The sequence below is a fragment of the Pseudophryne corroboree genome, chromosome 2 (genome assembly GCF_028390025.1).
Source record: "Pseudophryne corroboree isolate aPseCor3 chromosome 2, aPseCor3.hap2, whole genome shotgun sequence".
In the NCBI taxonomy this organism is placed as follows: Eukaryota; Metazoa; Chordata; class Amphibia; order Anura; family Myobatrachidae; genus Pseudophryne; species Pseudophryne corroboree.
This window is the reverse complement of record NC_086445.1, coordinates 398,778,431-398,792,668: the sequence shown is the minus strand read 5'-3', so window position 1 is coordinate 398,792,668 and position 14,238 is coordinate 398,778,431. Positions and strand designations below refer to the sequence as shown.

At 47.4% G+C, this 14,238-nt stretch overlaps 1 protein-coding gene across 4 annotated transcripts in view; it reads left to right on the top strand.

Annotated features, from left to right (window-relative positions):
• Window positions 1–14,238, top strand: part of AFF3 (ALF transcription elongation factor 3) — a 771,336-nt gene that overhangs the window by 67,369 nt on the left and 689,729 nt on the right. For 2 of the 4 annotated variants that reach the window (XM_063953378.1, XM_063953379.1), the window contains one exon: window positions 1,293–1,457. The exons of 1 other annotated variant lie outside the window; for it this stretch is intronic. The gene's annotated coding sequence lies outside the window, so the exon portion shown is untranslated. Of the gene's footprint in view, window positions 1–1,292; window positions 1,458–4,745; window positions 5,039–14,238 lie in introns of those variants that run through there. One more of the 4 variants, XM_063953380.1, reaches the window with a different exon arrangement.

Genomic DNA, 14,238 nt, shown 5'->3' with positions numbered 1-14,238 from the left:
ACTTAGTGCTTGAGATAGCACGTGTATCTCCTGCTTACCTTTCAGTCTCAATCTGGCCCACTTTCTATCTTTAGAGCTTGATGAATTTTGGTCCCCATACAATAGTACTGCATGGGGACCAAAATTCATCAAACTCTAAAGATATAACATTTTCAGAGCTTGACAGTAGGAACCTTCGCCATCTTCATATGGCGTTTGTTCCCAGACCCAAACTCCTTCCTACGGGAAGGAGGACCGGCATTACAAAGATCTGTCCACCTCGCTCAGCGCCTTTCACCAGGCAGATTGGGGCAGATGTATTAACTTGGAGAAGGGGTAAAGTGATAAAGCAGTGATAAGAGCAAGGTGATAACGCCCAAAAGCCAATCATTACGGATTTGAAAAATGACAGGGTCTGACTGGCTGGTGCGTTATCACCTTGCACTTATCACTGTTTTATCACTTCTTTATCCCTTCTCCAGGTTTAATACATTTGCCCCACTGTTCTTTGTGTGCACGTGTGAACCACCCAGGGCTGGTGGGGGCAGCTGATCTTCGGATCAGCTGTTTCCAGTTGTTTTAGTATTCACTGCTGCTATTCACAGTGTAAAGTAGAGGCAGAGCTCTGCAGAGCTTGAAGAATTGCCCCCCTAAGGGACAGAAAGCTCAGATACAAATAAAAACCACTGCTAATAAAAACCTGCTGGAGGCTGCTGAAAACTTATTACCGCAGGGCTCATTACAGTGGAGAAGACATACGTACTGGTGAGAAATTATACAGAAAACTTATAGGCCTGTCTGTAATAGCCTGTGCGTTGCAGGAACTGGCGCAATTCCGTTGATTTAGCCCATAGATTTAAAGCATCAATAATTTAAAAGGCAAAACTTACCGGGGCTTCGGAACGGGGGGGGGGGGGGGGGGCATGGCATGGGCATGATCGGGGCAGTGATCAAAGTGATGTCAGCGGCCAAAATGACGGCGCGATCACAATTAGTGTGTGGTCGCGGCGGGCTGTTAGCATGCTGGGCGGCCTTAACCTGTGATGGGCGGCCCCCAGCATGCGAGACAAAGGATTACAAATTCTGCTAAAAAGCTGAATTTACAATCCTTACTGAATAGGGTCCTAAGTCAATGCAATTGTGCTGGTTCTTGCACCTAGCAAGCTATTACATAAGGGTCAGAGGGCAGGCACTGAAGCAGAGAGGCAGTGCATTCAAACCCCAGCAGAATTTTGTCACAGTATTGTAAATCTGAATGTCACAATAAAACCCATCTCATGCAATACTAAGTCACTCCATGGTTCTCTGTGCAGCAGAGAAATCCCATCAGCTGCAGTGGATGATGCAAGTGGCAGTTAACAGCACAGCTCAGTTTTCAGGATGTTGCAGTTCCACGTTCAACAAAAGAACAGTCTGTGATTTGATACGGTCTCTTGTTACACTGTAATCTACAGCAGAATGGACTGTTAAAGAATCAAGTAGGTTGCAGGCATAAAATGTATGTTTAAATTGTTTCTTTTTTGGCGTAATGGAAAATATGATATGAAAGGTTTTTCTTGAAGTTAACCTGATTTTACAGTGTTATTTGTTTTTGAATTGAGATTTAAATAGCTAGTGATTTGTTTCTTGTCTGATTTGGGAAGGCATCACTTTTATTGTATGTTAATAATGAAAAATTATACTACATTACTAGTTGTGAACATTTTGTGCAAATCCAGCTTTACTATCTGGTAAAATAAACATAGTAATATGTGACATGTAATTTACCTGTTTTAGAAATTTGTCAAATTCTGGTACATAACAGGATTTAGTGTCCCAATTTATCACCATACACAAGCAGTTGGTAATTTCAAAATATCAGCTAGAAATGTGTGTTACATGTAATTGCCTGCAGTTTGCTGAAAGTGGAGAAGTTCTGTTGATTTAGCTGCAAGATTTAAAGCGACATTTTTTTTTAAGGTAATTGGTTTTGCCTTTTAAAATTGCTGCTTTAAATCTCACGGCGAAATCCCAGAAATATCAGCACTTTAAGCAACCTGGAGGATATTATGGTAGGCCCTGTGTCTTGTGCAAGGAATTAGTATGTTTTACCGCTGTATGGGATCCTGGCAATCGAAATACTGATGCCGGGATCCCAAAGATCAAAACTTTGACAGGGGTGAGTAAGGGGTGTTCTACCCTCTCCCCCTAACCCTACCTACCTGCAGCCTAACCCTAACCTTCCCCCTTAATGCCAAACCCTAACCACCCCCTGGAGTCGCCTAAACCTAATCCTCCATTTCTGCTGGCTAAACCTAACCCTACCGACCTCACAGCCTGACCCTGAACCCCCGGAGGGTGCCAAATCCTTACCCACCCTACCCGCAGTCTACCCTTAACCTTTCCACCCTCCCCCCCAGCCTGACACCTAAACCTAACCTTGCGGCCATACTTACAGTAGAGATGCCTGCTGTCAGGATTCTGGCCTCGGTATCCTGACCCAATCGGAGTTCCGATGTCTGTATTCTGAATGGTTGTCGGGATTCTGACAGCCGGGATCCCCACAGCCGGCATCTTGGCCGCATCCCGTTTATTCTGTAGGGTCTTTTTACAATGCTGAATACCTATTGAGGGTATATAGTCAATAGGTCAACACAGGGCCGTAACTACGTGTGTGCCAAGGGGGCTTGGCACACAGCGCAGTTGCCCTAAGGGGGCAACGGCCAGCGGCATGTAATGAGTCAAATTGACTCATTACATGCCGCCTCTGTGTGCGCCGTGCGCCGCGCTGGAGGAGAGAGACCAGCGCCGGGTTCAAGGAGGAGGAGGGAGGGGGAGCAGGGAGCCGCAGCAGCGCTATTTGATTGGTACTAAGCGCCGCTGCAGCATCCCCCTCTCCTTCTGTATTGGCTGCCCGGCGCTGCTATGGATGCTGGGATGCGGTTCCTTCATCCCAGCATCCACAGCAGCGCCAGGCAACCAATACAGAAGAAGAGGGGGATGCTGCAGCGGCGCTTACTACCAATCAAATAGCGCTGATGCGGCTCCCTGCTCCCCCTCCCTCCTCCTCCTTCTCACCTCACACAGCCTGCACCGAGAGGGAGCTGCACGAGGAGCCTGTCAGCGGGGAGAAGGTAAGTATGTCTCTCTCTCTCTTTCTCTTTCTCTCTCTCTCTTTCTCTTTCTCTTTCTCTTTCTCTCTCTCTCTTTCTCTTTCTCTTTCTCTCTCTCTCTCTCTCTCTCTCTTTTTCTCTCTCTCTCTCTCTCTCAGGGGGACACCGTCTGCCGCAATGTGTAAAAAGGGGTCCTGGCTGCCGCAATGTATAAAAAGGGGGTCTGGCTGCCGCAATGTGTAAAAAGGGGGCCTGGCTGCCGCAATGTGTAAAAAGGGGGACTGGCTGCCACAATGTATAAAAAGGGGGTCTGGCTGCCGCAATGTGTAAAAAGGGTGCCTGGCTGCCGCAATGTGTAAAAAGGGGGCCTGGCTGCCGCAATGTGTAAAAAGGGGGACTGGCTGCCGCAATGTGTAAAAAGGGGGACTGGCTGCCACAATGTATAAAAAGGGGGTCTGGCTGCCGCAATGTGTAAAAAGGGTGCCTGGCTGCCGCAATGTGTAAAAAGGGGGCCTGGCTGCCGCAATGTATAAAAAGGGGGTCTGGCTGCCGCAATGTGTAAAAAGGGGGCCTGGCTGCCGCAATGTATAAAAAGGGGGTCTGGCTGCTGCAATGTGTAAAAAGGGGGCCTGGCTGCCGCAATGTGTAAAAAGGGGGACTGGCTGCCGCAATGTGTAAAAAGGGGGACTGGCTGCCGCAATGTATAAAAAGGGGGTCTGGCTGCCGCAATGTGTAAAAAGGGTGCCTGGCTGCCGCAATGTGTAAAGAGGGGGCCTGGCTGCTGCAATGTGTAAAGAGGGGGACTGGCTGCCGTAATGTGTAAAAAGGGGGGGTCCTGGCTGCCGCAATCTGTAAAATGGGGTCCTGGCTGCCGCAATGTGTAAAATGGGGTCCTGGCTGCCACAATGTATAAAAAGGGGGTCTGGCTGCCGCAATGTGTAAAAAGGGTGCCTGGCTGCCGCAATGTGTAAAGAGGGGGCCTGGCTGCCGCAATGTGTAAAGAGGGGGACTGGCTGCCGTAATGTGTAAAAAGGGGGACGCTGTCTGCTGTAATGTATAAAAGGGGCTCTACCTGGTGTAGTGGCGCTACTGTGCAGCGTAATTTGAATAATGTAGACTACTGTGCACCGTAGTATGAATTGCTGTTATTTTGTGGCCACGCCCCTTCCCCATGAAGCCACGCCCCTATAAATTTTGCACGCGCCTGCGGCGCGCACTGTCCCTGTCTTACATGGGGGGGGGGGGCGCCACTGTCGTTTCTTGCACACAGCGCTAAAATGGCTAGTTACGGCACTGGGTCAACATTTACAATGTCGACATAACGTTGACAGCACAATATCAAGTTATGAAGTTGAAGTTGAAATTGTTAAACTGTTCACAAGCATCATTCTCATTTTCCTTTTTGTTCCACGCATTCCTATAAATATACATTTTACTGTACATATTTATTTTTATTTTTTAATGTAGCCCCAAGAATATTATGAGTGGAATAAGCACTGCATTTGTTTTATATATAGCCGATAAATGTACTCAATTATAATTTATAAGAATAATATGAGTAGCCATGCTGATTGCTGATGTTAGTTGAGTGGGCACGAGGGAGCCCGGGGGCACGGGGGTATTGAGGAAGAAGTTTCCAGAAGAGGCATGAGGAAGAAAAAACGGTTGGAGAGATCGGTTAGGAGGACAAGGAGGGAAGAGGCCGGGGGGAGAAGCGCTGAGGAGAGGTAGCTGATACGCACCTGAGAGAAGCGGGGGGAGACCAGAGTGCAGATCCGCCGGAGATAGCCGCTCATATACCAGAGAGTTGGCGGTGGAGATCGAAGTACAGAGCCTCCAGAGGTAGCCGCTTATCGTGGAGAGCGGACACAGGAGCCGAGACGCTGCGCTGCATAGCGAGAGGCTCTGGACGGGAGCCGCGCTGGAGCAGGGAGAACGGCAGCTAGAGGTGCCCGACAGCAGCGCTGGTGAGACTGCCCCAACTGCCCCATTTTGTTTGAGTATCGTGAAAGTGGGGCATAATCCGATATGTGGTAGCAATTGGGAGCCACGGCAGCAGTAAGGGACAGCCTAGTTAGCGGAGGAGAAGAGACAGACAGGCGGTCCCTTACTCCATAGCAACGGAGGACGCTGTGTAGGGGCTGATTGATCTACACTGATTCAGTTCTTTCTACCATCAGCCTATACAGCATCATCATTGTTGTGAGTTGGGGGAGCAGCATATACAGCATTAATATTGAAAGAGTAATTATCTCCCTAATTATACTACACTTCATTACCTCGAGACTCTGAGCCCTCACCATATAAGTGTAGGTTGAATGTCTAGGCTGTTGATGACCAATCTGTCCTACATTCAGTGAGGGAGCCAGATTCATCTTCAGACACTACACTTAGAAGTGGGCCCCGCCTAGAGCTCACTGGTTAACGTCACATTTCGTTGATGCAACACAGTGACACGGGTAATTTAGCCCGAGTCAGTGATTCCCAGATCAATTATTTTCCGACGGGTTAACTGTTGACATTCGTGAGACAATTGCAGATTGGAGAGCTAGTGTAGCAAAGAAGGCTACCTATTCAGTGAAGGAGTGAACCTTTATAAAGGTAATATAACAAGAGGAGAATAGTAGTCCGCGCCATTGTTTATAGGTTACCTCCCTGTTGTCATCTAACCAAATGAATTCTAGATTGATCCTGCATTTACTATTACACTGAGAGCGTCCTTAGGTGCACATACAAAGAGAAAAAAAACAAATAAAACCATATCAAGTACATTAACTCTCTTTTGGAAACGGCATCATTATTTGTCTATCATTATATATCGTTTAGGTGTGTAATGTAAAGCTTTATCTACTGAAGTAACCACATAAAGTTAGACTAGGGGATCCTACCCCACAGCACTACTGAGTATAAGCCTGAACCCTAGGAAGGGTAGACGGGTCTAGTCGGACATAACCAGAGAGACGTACGGAGCCACATAACACTCAAACCATACCATCATTCCTCAATCTCAGACTTTGACCCCCGGAGTTGCCGCAACTAGGGCAGCTGGCTACGCCTCCGACATTGATTTCTTCAGTAGTATCCCAGGTTATGGAAAGACGGAGGTAATTGAGATACATTGTGATACTTTCTCACCTGATCCACAGAAGCTTAAGTCCACCGAACTTCTCAGTTGGACTTTAACTAATATCTGGGACCCCATTTAAAGTATACTGTAGATCTTGCTGCGCAGCTATGTTTTTCTAAAATCCCCAGGGCTATAGTCTAGTAGACTATAGACAAGGTACCTATAGAGTTTTTTGTATTGCATGCATCAGTAATATGTATAGTAGAGTATAGTTACTAGTTCTTAAGTGTTAGGTTATATTTGAATGTACAATTCTTTATTACATGGTAATAAAAAAAACAACTGCAGTACTTACCTGGTGTAGTGTGCCCGTGAAGAGATAATCCAACCTGGAAAGAAAACATAGAACAGGTAATACGGGTTATAATTCCACGGGGAGACTTTATCATTTATTGGAACGGTACATGGTAACAGTAATTATTGATACTCAATCCCCTGGACCCTGTAGGTTGTGGAGGAAAATCTAAGGGTGCATTACCACTTTTGCATCCTCGGCTTACCCAAGCAAGCCGCCTCATTACTTTAGCTTGGGTGGAGGCACTAATATAGTCCCCAAGGAGGGGAAGAGAAGGAGCTCCTAGTAACATACCAGGGGAGCTTGATATATAACTAACCTTCCTGCGGGAATAGGTTACATTAACAAAATAGAATTTTCCTCCAATTTTTATAAACATTTGCTTTCACTTTTTGTTAAAGGTAATAGAAAGATTTAAGCATCATCTAATTTTGAATGGTCAGCACACATCCATACAATACAATAATGGTACATGTGGTTTTATTTAATGGAATTATTTATCAGTAATTCATAGTATTATTTCCTTAACATTGGCAATTAACAGTGAGGTGCAGTGAGGTCAATGGCTGGGGAGGCACTGACTAGTATCAGACGATTTCCACACTCACATATGATTTGGTGGTGGGTTTTGACTATAAAAATTATTAGAATAATGCAAAGATAATATAAATAATACAAAGGTGATATTTATGTTATATCTTCTTTTTATTATTATAATAATTTTCAGTCAAAACTCCAGAGTATACAGGAGTATGGCAGGTGGGCCTTCCTTGACCGCACGTCACTGGCAATTAAACATCTGTAAAAATGGCAATGAGAACTAGCATACACACTACATGTTTACAACAGAAAGCAAAATTAGACTTGGTGTCATAACAACACTGTTTTACAGAACAGAATTGGTCACTTTAGGGCAGACATAGTACAGGCTGTGCAGATGCAGATCCGGATTTTGAAATCATTGTGCTGTACTTCCCAGAACATAAATTAAGGATTAGGATTGTGATTGACATTTCCTTTTGTCACTGTTGCCAATATTGTGGCGCATAATGTTTACTTTAGACCTCTCCTGTATGGATGTTGTAATGGTTAGCATTACTGCCTCACAGCACTGAGGTCATGGGGTCAATTCCCACCATTAGAAACAAACACCAGGCCGGCACTTAACTCCAATAAAATGATACCAAATATATAAAAAACAATTTATTAAGCTAGCATCAGAAAAATCGAAAGAATACACATAAATAAAAAAATAGATTAATAATAGACCAATGTTAGATAACACATAAAACTTGGGTATATTGCACCTCAGATATTAGCATAATACATGCCTAAATAAAAACATGTAAGAGAGGGTCACTATATATTGTAAAAAGAGACTTTCAATGAAATTTGACTCTAATGGTTGTTCCGTATCTCACAGTTCTAATAAAGATATGTCCTCCGTCTGATGTATTCAGCATCTGTGACCATAATTTGATGTAAACTTTTCCATGGACTGGATAGATATTTATATTGAAAAACTGTACGGTTCTTATTACTCACTGAGTCACTGTAATAGTTTTCCTGCACAAGGTGAATTTGTAGGAAGCCGCTCTCTATCACCCTTTGCACGGGTGAGACATCCGTCGGCGGCGCGCTCAATTCCCACCATGACCCTAACTGTGTGGAGTTTGTATATTCTCCCTGTACTTGCGTGGGTTTCCTCCGGGTACTCCGGTTCCCTCCCACAATCCAAAAATATACTGGTAGGTTATTTGGCTCCCAACAAAATTAACTCTAGTGTACATGTGGTAGGAAATATAGATTGTAAGATCCACTGGGGCAGAGACTGATGTGAATGGTCAAATATGCTGTGTAAAGCGCTGAGGAATATGTGTGCACTATATAAATAACTGGTAATAAATAAATAAATAACATAAATGTATGAGACTTTACATGCCTATTTAAGAAGCCACAGTAATGACTTCTGTGCCTCAGAAATAGCGCCTAATTTATTTTTGTACGCAATGGCTGATTGTCACGCAACGGCGCGATTATCGACAAACTGCATGTCCTGCAATCGCAGTGCGCACACACGAGAGTGACATAGCAATCCTGCTCGCACTGAGAACTTTGTCACAGAGTTATTGACAGGAAGTGGCCATTTGGAGGTGTTTACGGGGAATTTTAGGGGAGTGGTTGGGAAAATGCAGATGTGTCATGGCCATCTGCTGATGGCTTCGTGATTGTCCCATGCAAATACATGGCGTCTGATTCGCTGCTGCTGTGGCCATTCTGCGTAGCCATAGACCAACCCTTAGCTTCCATTTTCTCTGTAATTGCATATAGAGGGTTATTCAGAGATGGACGCAGATCTTGTTTCCGCAGCATACAGTTACTCACATGCTGGGGGCGACCAAGCATGTGTGATGTGCCGCCTGGCAGGTGATCTGGCAACATTTTTTTTCTCGGAGTGGCTGTGTGTGATGTCACGCAGCCGCCCCCGAAAACGGTCCGGACATGCCTGAGTTGTCTGGACCGCACCCAGTAAAATCCGTGGCACTGCCCCCCGATGCCTGCGTCTGTCAATCACTATGCGATCGCATTCTTCCGGGATGCAATTGCATGATGATGGGTTGCAAGTGCTCACTATGGCCAGTATGTAGATCCGATGGACACGGCAGCTACATGCAAACACAGCGGCTAGCGGCTGCGTTCATCCCTGAATAAGGCACATAGGGGTATATTCATTGAAGTCGAATCCATTCCGACCTGGGCTATTCAATGCAATCTCAATGCAACTTTAAAAAAAGTCGAAATGAGATGCGGGCGTTGAGACGGGGAGAGCCATGGGCAGACGGGGGAGAGCAGCGCTACAGCAGCGGGCAGCGTAGCCGGAGGATGTCACAGCCGCCGCTCACGGCAGCATCCACCCGGCTCCAGCAAGCAAAACCTCGCTTGCTGGAGCCGGGTGGACGCTGTTGTGAACGGCGGCTGTGACATCCTCCGGCTACGCTGCCCGCTGCACTCCCCCGTCTCCTCCTCTCCCCTGTCTCTGCTCCCGCATCACAGCCGCCGCTTACGGCAGCTTCCACCCGGCTCCAGCAAGCGAGGTCTCACTTGCTGGAGCCGGGTGGACGCTGCAGTGAGCGTCAGTTGTGACATCCTCTGGCACTGCTCTCCCCCGTCTGCCCGCGGCTCTCCCGGTCTCTGCTCCCGCATCTCACTTCGACTTTTTTTACCACTTAACTGACGATTTCTCTATCGTCCTAGTGGATGCTGGGGTTCCTGAAAGGACCATGGGGAATAGCGGCTCCGCAGGAGACAGGGCACAAAAGTAAAGCTTTCCGATCAGGTGGTGTGCACTGGCTCCTCCCCCTATGACCCTCCTCCAAGCCAGTTAGATTTTTGTGCCCGGCCGAGAAGGGTGCAATCTAGGTGGCTCTCCTAAAGAGCTGCTTAGAGAAAGTTTAGCTTAGGTTTTTTATTTTACAGTGAGTCCTGCTGGCAACAGGATCACTGCAACGAGGGACTTAGGGGAGAAGAAGTGAACTCACCTGCGTGCAGGATGGATTGGCTTCTTGGCTACTGGACATCAGCTCCAGAGGGACGATCACAGGTACAGCCTGGATGGTCACCGGAGCCTCGCCGCCGGCCCCCTTGCAGATGCTGAAACATGAAGAGGTCCAGAATCGGCGGCAGAAGACTCCTCAGTCTTCTAAAGGTAGCGCACAGCACTGCAGCTGTGCGCCATTTTCCTCTCAGCACACTTCACACGGCAGTCACTGAGGGTGCAGGGCGCTGGGAGGGGAGCGCCCTGGGAGGCAAATGAAAACCTATTTGGCTAAAAAATACCTCACATATAGCCTCCGGGGCTATATGGAGATATTTAACCCCTGCCAGAATACACTAAAGAGCGGGAGACGAGCCCGCCGGAAAAGGGGCGGGGCCTATCTCCTCAGCACACAGCGCCATTTTCCTTACACAGCTCCGCTGGTCAGGACGGCTCCCAGGTCTCTCCCCTGCACTACAGAAACAGGGTAAAACAAGAGAGGGGGGGCAAAATAGTGGCAAAAATTATATTATAAAAGCAGCTATACAGGGAGCACTTATTATAAGGCTATCCCTGTCATATATAGCGCTTTTGGTGTGTGCTGGCAAACTCTCCCTCTGTCTCCCCAAAGGGCTAGTGGGGTCCTGTCTTCGTTAAGAGCATTCCCTGTGTGTCTGCTGTGTGTCGGTACGTGTGTGTCGACATGTATGAGGACGATATTGGTGTGGAGGCGGAGCAATTGCCAAATATGGGGATGTCACCTCCTAGGGGGTCGACACCAGAATGGATGCCTTTATTTATGGAATTACGGGATAGTGTCAACACGCTAAAGCAGTCGTTTGTCGACATGAGACGGCCGGACAATCAGTTAGTGCCTGTCCAGGCGCCTCAAACACCGTCAGGGGCTGTAAAACGCCCTTTGCCTCAGTCGGTCGACACAGACCCAGACACAGGCACTGATTCCAGTGGCGACGGTGACGAATCAACCGTATTTTCCAGTAGGGCCACACGTTATATGATTTTGGCAATGAAGGAGGCGTTACATTTAGCTGATACTACTGGTACCACTAAACAGGGTATTATGTGGGGTGTGAAAAAACTACCTATAGTTTTTCCTGAATCAGAAGAACTAAATGATGTATGTGATGAAGCGTGGGTTGCCCCCGATAAAAAGATGCTAATTTCAAAGAAGTTATTAGCTTTATACCCTTTCCCGTCAGAGGTTAGGGCGCGCTGGGAAACACCTCCTAGGGTGGATAAGGCGCTCACACGCTTATCTAAACAAGTGGCGTTACCCTCTCCTGAGACGGCCGCACTTAAAGATCCAACAGATAGGAGGATGGAAAATATCCAAAAAAGTATATACACACATACAGGTGTTATACTACGACCAGCTATAGCGTCAGCCTGGATGTGCAGTGCTGGAGTAGTTTGGTCAGAGTCCCTGATTGAAAATATTGATACCCTGGATAGGGACAATGTTTTACTGTCTTTAGAGCAAATAAAGGATGCATTTCTTTATATGCGTGATGCACAGAGGGATATCTGCACACTGGCATCACGGGTAAGTGCTATGTCCATTTCGGCCAGAAGAAGTTTATGGACGCGACAGTGGTCAGGCGATGCGGACTCAAAACGGCATATGGAAGTTTTGCCGTATAAAGGGGAGGAGTTATTTGGAGTCGGTCTATCAGATTTGGTGGCCACGGCTACAGCCGGGAAATCCACCTTTTTACCTCAAGCTACTCCCCAACAGAAAAAGACACCGACTTTTCAACCGCAGTCCTTTCGTTCCTTTAAAAACAAGAGAGCAAAGGGATATTCATATCTGCCACGAGGCAGAGGAAGGGGGAAGAGACACCAACAGGCAGCTCCTTCCCAGGAACAGAAGCCCTCCCCCGCTTCTACAAAAGCCTCAGCATGACGCTGGGGCTTCTCAAGCGGACTCGGGGGCGGTGGGCGGTCGTCTCAAGCATTTCAGCGCGCAGTGGGCTCACTCGCAGGTAGATCCCTGGATCCTGCAGATAATATCTCAGGGGTACAGGTTGGAACTAGAGACAGATCCGCCTCGCCGTTTCCTGAAGTCTGCTTTACCAACGTCCCCCTCCGAAAGGGAGACGGTTTTGGAAGCCATTCACAAGCTGTACTCTCAGCAGGTGATAGTCAAGGTACCTCTTCTACAACAGGGAAAGGGGTATTATTCCACTCTATTTGTGGTACCGAAGCCGGACGGCTCGGTAAGACCTATTCTAAATCTGAAGTCCTTGAACCTGTACATAAAGAAGTTCAAGTTCAAAATGGAGTCACTCAGAGCAGTGATAGCGAACCTGGAAGAAGGGGACTTTATGGTGTCCTTGGACATCAAGGATGCGTACCTCCACGTTCCAATTTACCCCTCACACCAGGGGTACCTCAGGTTCGTTGTACAAAACTGTCACTATCAGTTTCAGACGCTGCCGTTCGGATTGTCCACGGCACCTCGGGTCTTTACAAAGGTAATGGCCGAGATGATGATTCTTCTTCGAAGAAAAGGCGTATTAATTATCCCATACTTGGACGATCTCCTAATAAGGGCAAGGTCCAGAGAACAGCTAGAGAGGGGATTAGCACTGTCTCAAGAAGTGCTAAAACAGCACGGCTGGATTCTGAATATTCCAAAATCCCAGTTAATGCCGACAACTCGTCTGCTGTTCCTAGGGATGATTCTGGACACGGTTCAGAAAAAGGTTTTTCTCCCGGAGGAAAAAGCCAAGGAGTTGTCCGAGCTTGTCAGGAACCTCCTAAAACCAGGAAAGGTGTCTGTACATCAATGCACAAGAGTCCTGGGAAAAATGGTGGCTTCTTACGAAGCAATTCCATTCGGCAGATTCCATGCACGAATTTTCCAGAGGGATCTGTTAGACAAATGGTCAGAGTCGCATCTTCAGATGCACCAGCGGATAACCCTGTCTCCAAGGACAAGGGTATCTCTTCTGTGGTGGTTGCAGAGTGCTCATCTATTGGAGGGCCGCAGATTCGGCATACAGGATTGGATCCTGGTGACCACGGACGCCAGCCTGAGAGGCTGGGGAGCAGTCACACAAGGAAGAAACTTCCAGGGAGTGTGGAGGCAGAACCTCTGCTTCAAGGAAAACCGGTGTTGATCCAGTCGGACAACATCACGGCAGTCGCCCATGTGAACAGACAGGGCGGCACAAGAAGCAGGAGTGCAATGGCAGAAGCTGCAAGGATTCTTCGCGGGGCAGAGAATCATGTGATAGCACTGTCAGCAGTGTTCATCCCGGGAGTGGACAACTGGGAAGCAGACTTCCTCAGCAGACACGACCTTCACCCGGGAGAGTGGGGACTTCATCCGGAAGTCTTCCACATGCTGGTAACCCGTTGGGAAAGACCAATGGTGGACATGATGGCGTCTCGCCTCAACAAAAAACTGGACAGGTATTGCGCCAGGTCAAGAGATCCACAGGCAATAGCTGTGGACGCGCTGGTAACGCCTTGGGTGTACCAGTCGGTGTATGTGTTTCCTCCTCTGCCTCTCATACCAAAAGTATTGAGAATTATACGGCAAAGAGGCGTAAGAACGATACTAGTGGTTCCGGATTGGCCAAGAAGGACTTGGTACCCGGAACTTCAAGAGATGATCACGGAAGATCCGTGGCCTCTACCTCTAAGGAGGGACTTGCTTCAGCAGGGTCCCTGTCTGTTTCAAGACTTACCGTGGCTGCGTTTGACGGCATGGCGGTTGAACGCCGGATCCTAAAGGAAAAAGGCATGCCGGAAGAAGTCATTCCTACTTTGATTAAAGCAAGGAAGGAAGTAACCGTGCAACACTATCACCGCATTTGGCGAAGATATGTTGCGTGGTGCGAGGATCGGAGTGCTCCGACGGAGGAATTTCAACTGGGTCGATTCCTACATTTCCTGCAATCAGGATTGTCTATGGGTCTCAAATTGGGATCTATTAAGGTTCAAATTTCGGCCCTGTCGATTTTCTTTCAAAAAGAATTGGCTTCAGTTCCTGAAGTCCAGACTTTTGTTAAGGGAGTGCTGCATATACAGCCTCCTGTGGTGCCTCCAGTGGCACCGTGGGATCTCAATGTGGTTTTGGAATTTCTAAAATCTCATTGGTTTGAACCACTAAAAAAGGTGGATTTAAAATATCTCACATGGAAAGTGACCATGTTACTAGCCCTGGCTTCGGCCAGGAGAG